Below are 16,479 nucleotides of genomic sequence, written 5' to 3'. Positions count from 1 at the left end.
AAAGCCCAAAAATTGGTCAAAATAAAAAACAAATCAAAGTACTGCAGATGCTGGAAATCTGAAAAAAGAACAGAATTTGTCGGAGACCTCAGCAGATCTGTCAGAATCTGTGGAGAAAAAGCAGAATCACCATTTTGGGTCCAGTGACCATCCTTCAGAACTGATAGTAACTAGGGAAAGGTTTTTATGCTGAAGACCGAAGGGGTAGGGAGAGAAAATAAGGGAGTGAATGATGGATGGAGATGGAGTGCAGAAAGAGAGAACAATGATTGAGCACTGGTAGTCACTCACTAAGTTGATTACTTTGGGTCCTTAAAAGTGCTGAGTCTACCTGGAAAGGCAAGGTATCTCAGAAGTTTCAGCAACAAGTGAAGCTAGCTGTTTCACACTGCTACTATGCAGTGATTGTTCACTATTATCAATATGCCTCTGTCAAGCCAAAAATATATTCAAATGAGTAATGTGGTATGTAATTTTCAGTTACAGTGGGATGCCAAGCATGTCAGCTGTATGCTGAAATAGCTGGCAGATCATTTCAAACAGCATGTCCCTTCCATTTTTTCACAAGAAGTAATATACTAGCCATACCTAACCAACCTGTGCTTCCAAATATTACAAGTGTCTAACATTAGGTGTGATTCTGCGATTGGATAACATTTACTATTTAATCCTGATTGTGTGAGCAATTACACTAACAATCAATTTAGGGTTCTTAGACAGGCTTACTGTGTGGTATTTTGCATGTTCAGGAAGCTCCACATGTCAATACAAGGGGTGCTGTTCTTTGCAGAAAGACAGAACATGCGCACACACTGCACCCATTTTCAACTCTCAGGGCAGTGCCCTATCAATCAGAGTTTACCAGCCTGTTTTAAATTTAGCAAAGCCTGGCTGTTAACTGTCAATCTGCGTGAATGAGTACAATCTTTATTGTAATGCATCCACTCATCAGATTTTACAAGCCAACCAATTCAGCACTGCTTTCCTATGCAATATAAATCTGGACTTCCCATTGAATTTGTATTCTTGCAAAATGTCCCAATGAGTGCAAGATGACAAGGTTCAACCATAGGTGTCTTTCTTTCAGCAATACTCCAGATCAGCACTACTAAATGACATTACTGTTTGTGGGACTACACTGATATACAGCCAAGTGCTCTTCCAGTAGGGTGATACAGGTGGACTACGTTAGAAGGTGGGAAAAGAATACCTGAAAGTTGGTCTTCTTCTCAAGATGATTCCAGTTCTCAATTATTCAGCCAGCAGCCCCTCGGAAAGAAGCCTACATGCTACTTCCTGATCCAATGACTGTGTTTGTTTCAGACAAGTGCAGATGGAGCCATTGGCTCGATGAGCTCCATAACCTGGAGGACATTTATTACCAACATTGTAATTTTCAAAGCAAGAGAATGAATAGCCTGCAACTAGCTCTGTTGAAATAACAGAGGTGCAACAATGTACAAATCATGGGAAGCAGAAGGGAAAGATTTCATAGTTACACAAGAGAATTCACTTGGGGTGTTTGTAACGAAACAAACATTGCTTAACTTGTGAAATAGTAAATGAGGAAAGACGTTCTTATTGCAGCATTTCAAGTCCCCAAAGATCAAAATGCTTTATCAGAATGGCAAGTGAAGTCAGGGAAGGCTGCGTATTTCTGATGGGGTGATTTGTGATTGTGGGATTGCATTGTGCTGGGGGGCATTAAGGGGCCTAAAGAGTTTCAGGTAATGAACAGTACTTCTATGATGCCAGTGGTAGTGGGGGGCTTTTCTGGCAGTTCAATGTTGTCTGCAGTTACTCCAGCCAAGTAGCTCCTCTTTCCCATGGTGAGCAGAAGTCGAGCGAATTGAATCTGTATGTATGATCATTGGCAGGACAGGCAGAGAGCGCAAATAATTATTAATTTATTAATAGACTAATGCCACATAGAGTTAAAAAAAGCAACGAGGTTATGCTCAATTATAAATACTTTCCCCCTTCCAAGATGGCTGGGGCTGGGTCAGCAGCGTTTGTGTCCTGAGTGCGGGCTCAGCCACTCATGGCTCATGTGATGGGTTCTGCCACATCCACGTGGCTTCATCGTTGTCTTTCCAGCTGGGTAATTTTTGTTTTTGTTACCGCGGGGCCCTCCTCCTGATGTCTCCTGCAGTAGGCCCGGGCCCCTGCGTATCTTCATTCTCGCTCCATCTCGGGTGGTGGCACCAGAGTATGAGCCAGGACCTGTCAGTCCATGTCCCAGGCTTGGAAGATGTGCAGGACCTGCGCAGTGTGACCATCTCTAGCTCAGAGGTGATTGACGTGGAAGCAATGGTGCCAGTGGCAGTAGAAAAGGAACATGTGGCCAAGTCCCTGGGGACAATGTTGGTTGGCGGCAACCGGAAGAGCAGAGAGGGCGAAGTCTAGCATTGAAGAGAGGGAATAATGAACTTTTGAAGCTGTTTCAGTTTTAGTAATATCAATTTAATATTAATTTATTCAGTAATTTACAATTTATAAAATTTATTCTGTAATTTAGTCCGAAATCCAAACTGGCACCAGAATGTGACGACATTATCCACTTTTCACTGTAGCTAGGTACAAGTGGCAATATATATATTCAATAAATAAATAAAAGACGCTTGTTGAAACTCAGCTGGAGTATTGTGTATAGCTCTGGGCATGACACTATGGGTAGGATGTGAGTGCATTGGAGAGAGTGCGGTATAGATGTATAAGAATAGTTCCAGGGATGGGAAACTTCGGTTAAGAAGATAGGTTGGCGAGACTGGGATTGTTATCGCTGGAGAGAAAAAGACCGAGAAAAGATCTGATAGAAGTTCGTAAAATCAATGGAGGTATGGAAAGAGCAGATCAGGTGATAGAGTTCCCTCTCATAAAAGGATAGAGAACAAAAGTGAACAGATTTAAAGTGAGTTACAATATAGGCAATGTAATGTGAGAAAAAAGATTTTCACGCAAAGAGTGAGTTTAGAATGCAGTGCCTGGAAATTTGGTGGAGGTAGGTTCAACTTGAGCATGCAAGAGGGTATTTGAAATAATTGTACAGAGGCCCATCTCCTGTCACCAAATCGCTCTTTATTTACTTGTGCACAATACACTGGCTGTGGCCAGCCAACTTGGAGTCAAAGCCCCGAACTGAGGAGATTCTAAATATTTTTTACTCCTGAATATATCAGTAAGGTCTGCTCTTAGCGTTCGGTGTAAGTATCCAATTAATTCCACCGCATTATATTCTTGCTAATTCCAGTGATGAAGGCCTAAGGCACAATTTGATCAATTTAATTTGCCTTCTCACTTGCTTCTTTTTAAAAAATTTTTCATTTTATTTTCCCCAGCACCCATGTGTGTGTCTGTGTAGGCACAAGATACAGTGAAAATAACAGATGTGCAGTTAACTTTATTAACAGTCCACCACCAGGAAAAACACCCATGTGACCAAAGAACCAGTAGCAAGAACAGCCCTCCAGGGGCAATGCTAATGTGAACAAAAAGGTAACGAGGAGGGAAGGTGTCAAATTAAAATAGAAGTGGAGGGGAATTCCACAGTGCCCACCTCTCCCAAAAGACATTAGGCGATCTCCTGGTAATATTGGTCAGCCAGGACTCCATGATTGGCCCAGATTAACAACCCCATTCAAGGATCTTGTAGTCAACAAGATCCAGCTGGTTCCAATCACTACAGCATTATACCAATATTTGAATTGAAACAACATGCAGGATATTGGCAGTAGGCAGGCCATGTCATGGTACCCAATTTCATGAACGCTTTTCTTCCAACCTGCCCATTTTGAAAAGATAGGATAAAGGTCAATCCATTATTGACACAGAGTGGAATCTTCCCAGGTCCTGCACAAAGTGGGCAAGAGTGAGAAATTCGGGAGAATCACGGGAGAAGTTGAAGGAGACTTTTCTTGACATTGGGAACAAGAAATCCCACTTTTCAACTACGTTTTGGATGTCAATTTGAGATTCTCACTAATGATCAGAGAGAGGCCAATTAATGGAGATTATTGCAGATTATCATCCTCACTTTTACTTAAAATCTCATCTTGTAAATATGCACTCCTCTATTCTACCATCGGTTGATAGAAACTAAGCACAAAGAATTCCTGACACGGAAGTCAGAGCAGGTACCAGGCCTTTCCAGCTCACCACCTGCTCGTCCGAACCACCATCCTGGACTCCTGCCATCAACATGTCAGAGCACACTCCACGTGCAGCAGCTGCATTCACTTCATATCTACGGATGCCGGGATCTGACACATGCCAGGCCCTCCAAAGCATCATGGCTCATGAATCTACTTAAAATATGCTTCTGCACTTTAATGCTACACTTTGAAGTGCACCAGCAACTGACTTTGTAATAATGCTGCAAGAATAGTTTGCATGCACAGTTTGGTACTCAGCTCGCAGGTTGGAAAATGCTGGATCTCCGAGCTGCTCGCTTGTTTTCTTTATGCTCACTCACTTAGGATCTGCCTGTATGCTCGCATTATCCCTGCCTTGCCTTTTAATGCTTTGCTAGCTCAGCCAGAGCTTGTACGTGCACAGTACTTCTGTCTAGACTTGGCTTTTAGCTCAGCCACAAAGCCAGCAAGCTTGTTCTGAATATCTGCAGACACCAAAGGGGTGTATATGTTGCTCTAGAGCACCATATTATGTCAATCTCAAACCTTCACTACTTGCCAGCGACATAAGCACCTAATACATCACAGGTGCTTTAAGCAAATGATCATGTCTCAATGTCGAAGGCTAATAGTCCTCAGTCAAGTCAAGGAAGATACCCTTTAGTCAGGGAGTCCCAGCACAGTATGACAAGGGGAGGCTTTCTAAAAGACCAAGACTTGGACACATTATTCAGGTGCTCAGAGCCAGGATCCTCTCTCCAAAGGGCTGAGCAGCTGAATATTGGGCACCTCACAGTCTTATCGTGAGCTGTATTCTCTCAGAATAAAGAGAAAACAGTGATTGAGATGAAAATGGGTGGGAAGGCTGCTTGTGCTGGTGCAGATGGTCAGAAGGTGGGTGAAGTGTCCCAAGTGAGTGAACAGGCAGTGCAGAGGCCATAAGGAGTTTGTGGTGTGAGGGAATTATGTCAGAAATCCTGAAATACCCTAGCAAGTGTTGATACAGATGGAGAAGTATGCTAGCATCAGTCAAAGGGGTACCACAGGGGCAAGGTATATAGTTACTTGGGAAGATGACTTGAGAAAACTCACTAGGCCTCATGGACAGAAGTCCTCTGTGAAATCCAATGAAAATGGCAGTGCCAAAGTATTGTACAATTCAGCCCGTAGTACCTTATTTCATCACTATTGTTATTTGCACATTAATCCAATTGTTATGCAAACATTTTTGGTATTGCAAACTCTTTCATTACCACATCTATTCTGGCAGCAGTGTTGTTTCCACCTGCAATTTCACTTAAAGGAAAATCTCAGGATCACAGAATCCCTACAGTGTGGAAGCAGGCCATTCGGTCCATCGAGTCCACACCGAAGATCATCCCACCAAGATCCACCCTGCCCTACCCTATAACCCTGCAAATTCCATGGCTAATCCACCTAGCCTGTACATCCCTGGACGCTACTGGTAATTACCATGGTTAATCCACCTAACCAACACATCTTTTGACTGTGGGAGGAAACCAGAGCACCCGGAAGCAACCCATGCAGATGTGGGAAGAATGTGCAAGCTCCACACAAACAGTCGCCTGAGGATGGCATTGAACCCAGGTCCATTGTAAGCAATCTCTCTCTCTCTCTTAAACATTATAGGTAAGCAATGTGATATTCAACAAATAAGAAGAATTCTGGAACATTTCCTGGAAGCTGATGTCATGGATATGCTCATTCTAGTAGCTTCTTAGTGTGAATCAAAGAATGAACAATAACTATAGTGCTGAGTGTGTCAGCATTTTAGTTTACAGCATTGTTCCTTCTGAGAAGGAGTTATATGGATAATCCCTAGCTATACAGAAGCCAAGTTTGCATGGGTAGTAAAGAGCTTGAGTATTTGTCTAAAAAGACATGTTTTGTCAAAACTGTTCATCATGCACTCATCATGACATTTTGCAGCAATACCAAATCAGGGGTGTGCTTAGTGAGTGAACATAAGAGGATAAGAACTAGGAGGAGAATAGGCAATTCAGCCCCCTCCAGTCGGCTCTTCCATTGAATACAATTGTGACTGATCTTATTTTGGCCTCAACTCTACTTTCCAGCCTATTCTCATTAACTCTAGAACCCTTTATTGATTCCAAATCTGTCTGTCTCCTCCATAAATATATTCAGTGTCTCTGCAACCACTGCACTCTGGGGTAGTAAATTCCACAGATTGACAACTCTTTGAGAGAAATAATTGCTCCTCATTGCTGTTTTAAATTTGTCACACCTTAGCCTGAAACCGCCTGTTCTAGCTTGCCCTACAAGAGGAAACGTCTACATTTACTTTGTCAATTCCTTTTGGTATCTTAGATCCCTCAATTAGATCACCTCTTCTTCTTCTAAACTCAAGTGAGTATAGGCCTAAACTGCTCAATTTCTCCTCATAAAATACGCCATTCATCTCTGGAATTAATCTAATGAATCTTCTCTGAACTGCCTCCAATTCAAATACATCCTTCCTCAGGTAAGGGGACCAAAATAGTTTGTAGTACTCTAGATGCAGTCTCATCCATGCCTTGTACAATTGGAACAACACACCCCTACATTTATATGCTATTCCCTTAGCAATAAATGCCAAAATTCCATTTGCCCTCCTTATTACCTATTGTGCCTGCATACTAACTTTCTGCAATTCATGCAGAAGGTCACCCTGATCTCTCTGCACCGAAGCATTTTGAAGTTTCTCTCCCCTCATATAATAAGTTGCTTTTTCATTTCTTCCAGTCAAAGTGGATAACCTCATACTTATTCACATTAAACTGCCAGGCTTTAGCCCATTCAACTAACCTAGCCATATTCATTTGTACATTTCCTATTTCTTCATTGCAACTTACTTTATTTTATTGCAGCTTGCAAATTTAGCTTTGGTACTAAATTTGGTACATTCTAAAGCTGTAGCTAGTTCACTAATATTGGTTGTAATTAGTTTGGGCCTAAGGATTGAAACCTATGGCTCCTCACTTGTCATAGCTTGCCATCTAGAAAAAGACCCATTTGTCCTGACTTTCTGCTTTACATTGGCTATTCAGTTCTCTATCCAAGCTGATATCTTACCCCTAATCTTTGTGTATTAATCTTTGTGTGGCACCTTATCAAAATCCTCTGTAAGTCCAGATATACTACATCTTCAGGACCCTTATTTTTTATTGTGCTTGTTACATCTTCAAAGAACTCTAGCAGATTAGTCAAACATGATTTACCCTCTGATGGATTATTTTGTTCCTTTATTACTTCCCTAATAATATATTCTAACAATTTCCCAATGACGGATGTTAAACTAACTGGTCTGTAATCTCCTCCCTGCCTCTCTTTTTCAATATGGGTGTTAAATCAGCATTTTTCCAATCCACTTGAACCTTTCTAAAATCCAGGGAGTTTTGGAATATTATAATCAATGCATTTACATCTCTGCTGCCACTTCCTTTAATATCCTAGGATGTAGACCATTAGGCCCTGGCGACTTGTCTGACTTTAATTCCCATAGTTTGCTCAGTACTTTTCCCTAGTGATGGTGATTGTTTTAAGTTCCTCCTTTGCATTACCTGTTACTATTGAGATAGTTTCAGTGTCCTCCATGAAAAATAATGCGGCAAAATATTGATTTAGCATGTCAACACTGCAAGCCCAATTGACAAACCTAAATTGGTTGACAACTAACTCTTTAACCACACCTAACCAGCCTATGCTTGCAAAACTCGTAACACAGTGACGAACATCAGATGTGACTATGCAATTGGACAACATTTACTGGATACTCCCGAGTGCAACACCAAGGTAGGATCGTCAGTTGGGCTCCCAGTATGGTGCACTTACACGTACTGAAATTTACACATATTATTTGCAGGACCTGGTTCTTTTCAACTCAATAAATAGTTAACAGCCATTTGTTGGTTCATTTCTCAGACCAATGCCCTGACTAGACAGAGTCATCTTGCTTGGTTTAAATTTACAAAGCCTGACAATGGGTATATTCTTCCTGGCACTACTCCTACCAATTAGAGTACATGTACCACCTAATTCGCGCTCTCCTGTCATTCTTTGGTTGGGTGAGGTGGGGCAAAAGACATTTGTAATGTTGCAAATAAATTTAGCATTATGTGATAGATTGCCATCAGGTTTTCCACTTTACTTTCTGATTGTCAGCAGTTTAACAGACTAGTCTATGTACCATTAATAATGGGAACAGCTTTTTCATGTGTCCCAATGAAATTACCGAAATAAATAAACTGCCTGACTGACTGTTACTCTATATCAGTTTTTGCCAGTAACAGGAAGAATAATTCTATTTATTGTAGCATATTTAACTTAAGCAGGAAAAAAAGAAGGGTTTAGAGTCATCGTCATAGAGTCATACAGGATAGAAGCAGGCCCTTCGGCCCACCATTTCTCTGCTGACCAACAAGCACCAAACTACACTTTATCCCATTTACCAGCACTTGGTCCATAGCCTACTATGCCCTGGCATTTGTAAACCACCACTATGCAACTTAACCCATCCTTGTTAAACCTCCCCTAAGTACACATGATTAAGACAGACAAAGTACATGTGGTTTATCTCATCATATGGTTGAAAAAAGAAAATAGACAGGATAAATTGAATTCTGAGAATCAAAAGTAAAAATGATAAGGTGAAAAGTTATTTTCTCACAGACCTTTTGATTTTTGCAATGACAGCATGATTTTGGTATGATGAGAATTTTCAAGTAAGGTAGGCCAGTACAAGAGTAGGGATGATCTCATTCGCATCTTCATATGTAAATGGTATCTTTATGTTAGCTTATTTGGCTGGAGGGTTGGTTTGGGATGCAGGCCATATGAACAGCTCACACCTGCAGAAACCGTGAAGATCCCACTTTCTCAACCTCACCCTTCGCCTGAGGCATGGTGACCTTAGGTTAAGCCACCAGTCATCTCTGTCTAATAAGAGAGTGGGACCGCAGCAACCTAATCTTTCTTGTATCAGTTTGGCCAATAACTGTATTAATTAGATAACTTTCAGCAATAGTGGTTTGATCAACAAACCTTTTACTTTGTTCAAAGCTGCGCTGGCTGTTTTTAAATTACGATACTCAAAAAGTAAAAGGGGGCGATTAATGTGTTTATTGAAATTCCCGGTTTGTGGACCATTCTGAAGCTATCCCGGGTGTGCTGGTACCAAAGGTAATGACCATCACCAGCTAGAGATAATCCAACAACATCCTTTAATGTTCAAAGGCATTATAGGTATGAATCTCCTAAAGCCAATGTACTAGTGTTACCATTGACCAGAATCTTAACTGGGCCAGCCAAACTATGCTTCAAGAACAGGTTGGAGGCTCGAATTCTGCATTAAATAAGGTATCTCCTGATTTTTAAAATCTATCCCCGATTTATAAGGCACAAGTCACAAGTCTCCACTTGCCTAGCTGAGTTTAACTCCAGCAAGAGGCAAGTAGCTCAACATCATCCTGGTCAAGGCAGCCTGCTTGATCATGAGCCCAACCACCTCTTGAAACATTAAATCGCTCCACCACTGATGCACTACCACATACAAGTTTTGCTGCAGCAATTTGCCAAGACTTGTTCAAAAACACTTTCCTAATCTGTGATCTCTACTGCCCAGAAGAAAAAGGACATGGGAACACCACTAGCTACATATTCTCCTCCAGACCAAAGACCATCCTGACTTGGAACTATATCAGCATCCTTCATAGTCCCTGAGTCAACATCCTGTAACTCCCTCCCTCACAGCTTCTGGGTATACCTACATCAAAATGGACGGCATAGGTTCAAGGTGGTTCACTGAGGGCCATTAGGGATGGCTACTAATTCAGGTTTTCTCAATTACTGTCATGTCTTCTGAATGAATGAATCAAAAACCCAGTTTTCATTACATTAAATCCACACACTGTGTTTTTCTCTTAGGTGGACTTAAAAGATCCTATTACCAATTCGTTATTCCAGTGTTCTTCTGGCGAGTTCTTAGCCCACAATCTGCTTGACATAAACAGATTTTTTGGTCATTATTACATCGCTGGTTTTGCTGTACTCAAATTAGCTGCTTCTTTTTCTCTCATTACAATACTTCAAAAAACTATATAGTTGGTTGTCAAGCAGTTTGAAATGCACTATATTAATGTAAGTCATCAGTTATTTTTACTAGCTGTTGTCAGTGTTATGTAATTTTAGTACAAGTTCATTGTATCTCGAGTAAATTAAATTATTGGCTACAGCCAGAACACTTGTGGATTTATTAATATGGTCTTGAACTTGAGGCATTTGGATTCACTTCTTGAGACATATTGTAGTGATTAATATTTCTGAAAATCCAATGAAACAGGAAGGATTAGCCAGTCATTTCTGAGGATGTAGTTTTGTTGAGCAAGATTGATGTGTTAAATGTTTCACAATGAGGAAAGATGACCATGCTTTATACAAAAATAAGCTTATTTGTTTCAAATATGATAATGCTTCTAGATGATTGTTTTAACTTTGCAGGGTAGCAAAATAAATGATTTGTTGGGAAGGTTGTTCCACATTGACCACAACAATTTTAATTGATGAGTCTGTCAAATGTTTTATTTTATTATCTTTAGAAACTATTTCTATTTAGAAGATATCACAATATGTCAGCTTTTGCAATTGTGCTGATGAACAAGGGCATTTAATCTCTCTCATTTATTCTCCAAACAAACATCATTGTACCAGTTGGAAAGAATAGTTTCATTTTCTGTCCTTTCCACATTGTGTGCAGGCCAAATAAGGTTGATGAAACATCATTCTTCAGGAGACTGCCTGATTGTCAATTACAGGGCGTTTAATTAGTTTGGATTAGTCATGGAATCTTCTGGAGTGCCTTTTACAACACTCTAAATTATTCGTAACCTGATTGTTTGTATTCAATATGAAAAGTTGTCATTAATTTAAATCAGAGTTACTGAAGTGGAATTATTTTTATTACATTTGTGCTGAATTTTTACAAAATCATCACAGATTTTGAGAAGGTAAATTGTCAAATTCTTGGTATCAATATGGTGACAAGAGGCGTATGAAGGAACCCGGAAGTGTGGTAATACACAGTAAAGCTGGGTATGTGGAGGGATCATGAATACCCTGTCACTCTTAATGGTAGAGTCACATTTAAACAATTCTGCATGAACATTCGTGCATTGGCTGGACCAAGTGCTTAAAATTTTACAGGAGGCCAGTTGGTTGGGGCCGGGGCTTTGGTGGAATGGAGTAGGGAGGAGTGCAATGAGAGGCGGGAGTACAGGTTATGATTGGAATGGTAATGGAGGAAAACTCACAGTTGCTATTGAGAAGGAATACCTGCTCATGGAAGTTGGAGCTGGCAAGTTTAAAGTCTCCTGTAGTGTTTGCAAATGAGATCAGCTAGCTGTATCTCATAGAATATGATTTCCCTGATTGTGGCTGTTAGTCTGGTTCAATCAGGGAACCTTGGCTGACAGATATAAACAGGAGTGTCAGATATCATGTTTGCTCTGAGATCTACCTCTGAGGGAGCTGGATCAGTGTCAAGGACTCTCCACATGTAAATAAAGGGTGACTTGGTGATGGGATACCATCCTCTGTAGAGTTATTTCAGCTTCCTTGTGAGGTCTGGAGGAAGTACTCTGATTCCTCTTGTTGCACAAAGAACTTAATAGTAGAGAAAGTTATACCTGTGCCTTTACTGGGCAATGATATTTGTCCTGAGATTAAAAATATGTCATGGTGCCAATGTTATTATTGGGCATGTCTTTTGCATGCTAAGTATTTTCTCTTGAAATTTTAGCAGGTATTTTGTTCAGGGTTTGAATTGCCACCATAAATGAGTTCCAGTTACTCAAGTCAGACATTTTAAGGCACATCTCTGCCTGTCAGGAGGAGGTTATAATTGAGACCATTACTTTCACTGGTTTAAGGATTAGTAACAAGGAAATACAGGATTGGTGTGTATGGCATGATCCTGGACTGCTCACGTGAAATGAGCCCTACATTGAAATATGAAACCTCACTTACATAAGACAAACAAACTGCACATGCCTGTGAGACATTTCTAGGCAGTTCAATGGCACAAACGATCAGCTTCACATTAAAATTCATGCCTTTTGAATGACAGCCTGACTATCTTGCCAAATTTTATAAAGGGGGCTACAAACCAGGTCTAAGGGTAGCACAGTGACTCAATACGGTGACTCAGTGGTTAGCACTGCTGCCTCATAGTGCCAGGGGCCTGGTTCAATTCCACCCTTGGGCGACTGTCTATGTGGAGTTTGCACATTCTCCCTGTATCCACCCGGCTTTCCTTTAGGTGCTCCAGTTTTCTTCCTTAGTCCAAAGATGTACAGGTTAGGTGGATTGGCGATGTTAAATTGCCCATGGTGTCCAGGGATGTGCAGGCTGGGTGGATTAGCCATGGTTAAAGCAGGGTTACAGGGACAAGGTGAAGGTGTTAGGTCTTGTTGGGATGCTCTTTAAAGCATCAGTGTGGAGTTCACGGGCTGAATGGCCTGCGTCCATACTGTAGGGATACTATAATTTAATCCTCCATTCCTAAGTGCAAAATGCCTAATACCTGTTTGGGTCTGGATCTTTTATTTGTGTTTTGTCAATATGGCTGAGGGACATTTTGCACAGACAATTGTGAGATCATGGAATGGACCAGGTAAATGAGTTGGGTCATTTAATTTCTGGTTTCTTAAATTTTAGAAATCTATTTGAAAAAGGTAAGGCAGATTGAGTACTTGTTGGCTTATATTGTCTCTAAATGACAGCAGCAATTTCTATTCATATGATACCTTTAATGTAGAAAATAACCTAAGGTATTTCCTTCAGAAAATACAGTGACAGGGCAGTTGTTTGGGGAAGAGACCAAATGCTGGTCATGAAAATTGAGGAAATGTTTGACAGCAGGGAGATAAGTAACGAATCTGCTGAATTTTAGGAGATATTTAAGAACAAGATGGTTGAAGTCTCTGTCACTGAAGGTGGAGTAGAGAATGTGAGAAATGTAAAAGGATGCCAGAGTTAGAAGAGTGGAGGCATTGGACAAGATAGCACAAATAGCAAGGAGCACAATGGTAAAATCACGAGCAATTAGAACAAAGGATTTTAATGCAATGTAGTGTGAAGATGGAGCCACAACAGACTTGGAAAGGCAAGAGTAATTGCCCTTCTTTAATTTTGCTGGGTCAAAATCCTGGAACTCTGTCCCTAAAGATATTGTAGGTCTATTACAGCAAATGGATTGGCATGGTTAAATGAGCCAACTCACCATGTCTTTCTTAAAAGCACCTAGAGGTTGGCAATAAATGTTGGCCCAGCCAATGATGCTCACATCCCATGAAAAAATAAGCAAGGGGATAGCAAGACATAACATGAACTATCTCAAGGCAGTGGAGTTTTGGATGATTTGTCATTGAATTAAGGCAGAGATCAAAGGATAATTGAGGATACTGTTGATGGAGTTGAGTCTGAAAGTGATAAAGTCATGAATGAGGGTATCATTAATAATGGGACTGAGATGAGAGAAGTGAACAAAACTAAACAACCTTGGTGATCAATAAGATGTGTGGTCTGAACCTCAACTCGAGATCAAATGAAAATATGCTAATAGATATTTGCTAACAAAGATTCTACTCTGACTGTATGCTTTGCTTGGTTTGAACCAATTCCAAATTACAGAGTAGTGCTATCCAGGCAATGATTTTGTACCATCTAGAAGAATATTATTGTTCATATGTGTGACCTAAATCAGTGCCATTCATTCATTAGTGCATATTGGTTTTGAGAACAGTAACCACATTGTTTGACACTAAAGCCATTGATGTCTGGGAAACCTGATTTATATTCTCTGATGTACGTAAATCACATTTTATTGCTGGCATCTTACAGGTCTGTTTTTATTTAACCTTTGAATTGTTGGCAGGTAAAGTGAAATGACAGTGTTTTTGGTAGAATGGATTAACAGAATTTCAGATCTTCAGTAAAAACATCCCTGAAATGCTGAGTGCAAATTTATCATGGTCATTCCATGTCTTAACTCAGAGTAAAACCCATTCCCTACCGCCCATGTGCTCACTGATCTGTATTGGTTCCTGATCATACAATGTTTTGATTTTAAAATTCCCATTCTAATATCCAAACTCCTTAATGCCTTGCCCTTTATTTTGTTTATAATCGCTTCTAACCCCATTGCCCTCTGAGATGTCGGCATTTTTCTAATTCTGACCTCTTTTGCATTTGCAAAATTGGCAGATACATGCCTTCATGTATCTATAGATCTCAAACCCTAGAATTCCTTCCTGCTCTGTCTCTGTACCTCACTCACACTTTTAAAATGCATCTTAAAGCCTACTTGTTTGAACAAGCTTTTGGTCGTATAACCTAATATCTCCTCATGTGGCTTGGTGTTTTATAATGCTCCTTTCAGTGTCTTGGTAAGTTTTCATTATGTCAGGTTTGCCATATAAATATAAGTTGTGTTTTTACTGCCTACCTACCTACTTGATCTGGGTCATTACTTTTGGGAGTACTGAAGGAGAGTCACTAGACTTGAAACATTAACTATGTTTCTCTCTCTTCACATATGCTGCCAGACCTCCTGAGTTTCTCCAGCAATTTCTGTTTTTGTTTGTTTCAGACCTTCAGCAGTTGCTGTTCTTTCTTTATTTTATTACATTTGGGGTTTTCCAATCAGCTGAGACCTTCGTAGAATCTAAGGAATTTTGGAACATTACCATCCAATCGACAGTACCTCTGCTGATCCTAGGATGCAGACCATCAGGTCCAGAGGGAATATCAGTCTTTAGTCCCATTAGTTTTCCTAGTACTTTGGTTATCTTGTGATGGTGATTGTTTTAAGTTTCATCCTCTCTTTTGCTTCTTGATGTCCTACCATCATTGATGTATGCTTTTAGTGTCTTTATGATAAAAGACAGACACTAAATATGTGCTCAAAACCTAAGCCACTTCCTTGTTTATTAACTTCCCAGCTTCATCCTCCAAGGGACCAACATTTACTTTAGTTATTCTCTTTTTTATTTATTTATAGAAGCTCTTCCTTTCTATTGTTGTATTTCTCTAAGCTTACCTTAGATTACTATTTTTTTCCCATTTAATTCTTTTTAGTCATGCTCTGTTGGTTTCTAAAATATTCCCAATCTTCTGGATTGCTTCTAATATTTGCAGCACTGTATAAATTTCCTTTCTACTTGACACCATCCTTAACATTGTTAGTTAGCCACAGAGGTACATCAGTCTAGTAGAGTCCTAGGATATAGCAATGAACACTCAATGAAACCTGAAATTAAAAGAAAAGCAAATTCATAGTTGCACAGAAAATGAAAAAGGAGAAAAAAATGTTCTCTTGCAATTGTAAATCTGTATTTAAATTATAGGTCAAAATGACTGGTTGCTCTTTAGCTATTTTATTTTGCAATGTAACGTGTGTGAAAACCCAATTTACGTAAAAAAGAGTTAGAAGGACTCTGCTGAGAGTGATTTTGAAAATCAGCTGAAGGCAATATCAAAAAATAGTTACAATATATTGTGCAGCACAACATTGTAGAATGGACAGAATTGAATTGCTGGAGTAAAAATAAACAGCTGATAATACTGGCTTGAGTGTGCACTGCTGGGGCACTACATTTACCTCCATTCAAATGAATATATCTCTTAAGATAAATTCTGGTTAGTTCATTTGCATCATTTACTGGCATTCCAGAAGCATCTCACACTTTGAAATGGCCTTCTTCTTAGTGATTCCATTCTACACATTCTATTCTCAAAAGCAGTAAAGCTGCATGCTAGGTATCAGCAGGCAGCAAGGAGTCGTTTAATGTATGTTATGTACTAGGTAATATCATGGGAACCAGGTCAGGAGGGCAAGGGTAAAGCAGGCGTGGAGATCTGGAGGCAATGTGCTTGAGATTTTTTTACATCTTTTATTGCAACTTCTAATTCAATGTCTATTCCAATCATTCACAATGCAGGCAGCCACTCTATTTAACTGCAACTCAGGGTCCTAAGTGGCATAGTGTACAACTTCCATGGGAGCTCCCAGCCCTTGCATTTATTACTGAGGTGACTGAATGCCTGAGGCACACTGTATGCCTTAAGATCTGAATGGCTGCTGAAGACATGAACAAAGGAACAAAGGAATAAGAATAGGCCATTCAGCCTGCGAAGTCTGTCTCAGCATTGACTGCTTGAACAATTCAATGCCTTTTACTCATCATATCCGCTAAACCTTGCATGAATCATTTAAGGAACCTGGCTGGCCCCCACATTGTTTTAAGTCATCCATAAACTATTCATGATCAGAAAT

At 40.0% G+C, this 16,479-nt stretch overlaps 1 long non-coding RNA gene across 1 annotated transcript in view; it reads right to left on the bottom strand.

Annotated features, from left to right (window-relative positions):
* LOC125483012 overlaps positions 1 to 1,402 on the bottom strand; it is a 59,207-nt gene extending 57,805 nt beyond the window's left edge. Inside the window, exon 1 of the long non-coding RNA XR_007262006.1 lies at positions 1,211 to 1,402. This is a non-coding gene — a long non-coding RNA (uncharacterized LOC125483012). The remainder of the gene's footprint in view (positions 1 to 1,210) is intronic.
* Positions 1,403 to 16,479: the final 15,077 nt, after the last annotated feature.

Source organism: Rhincodon typus, chromosome 4 (assembly GCF_021869965.1).
Source record: "Rhincodon typus isolate 14 chromosome 4, sRhiTyp1.1, whole genome shotgun sequence".
NCBI classification, from domain to species: domain Eukaryota; kingdom Metazoa; phylum Chordata; class Chondrichthyes; order Orectolobiformes; family Rhincodontidae; genus Rhincodon; species Rhincodon typus.
Note: the sequence above shows the minus strand (reverse complement) of the source record. Positions and strands in the feature narration are given on the sequence as shown.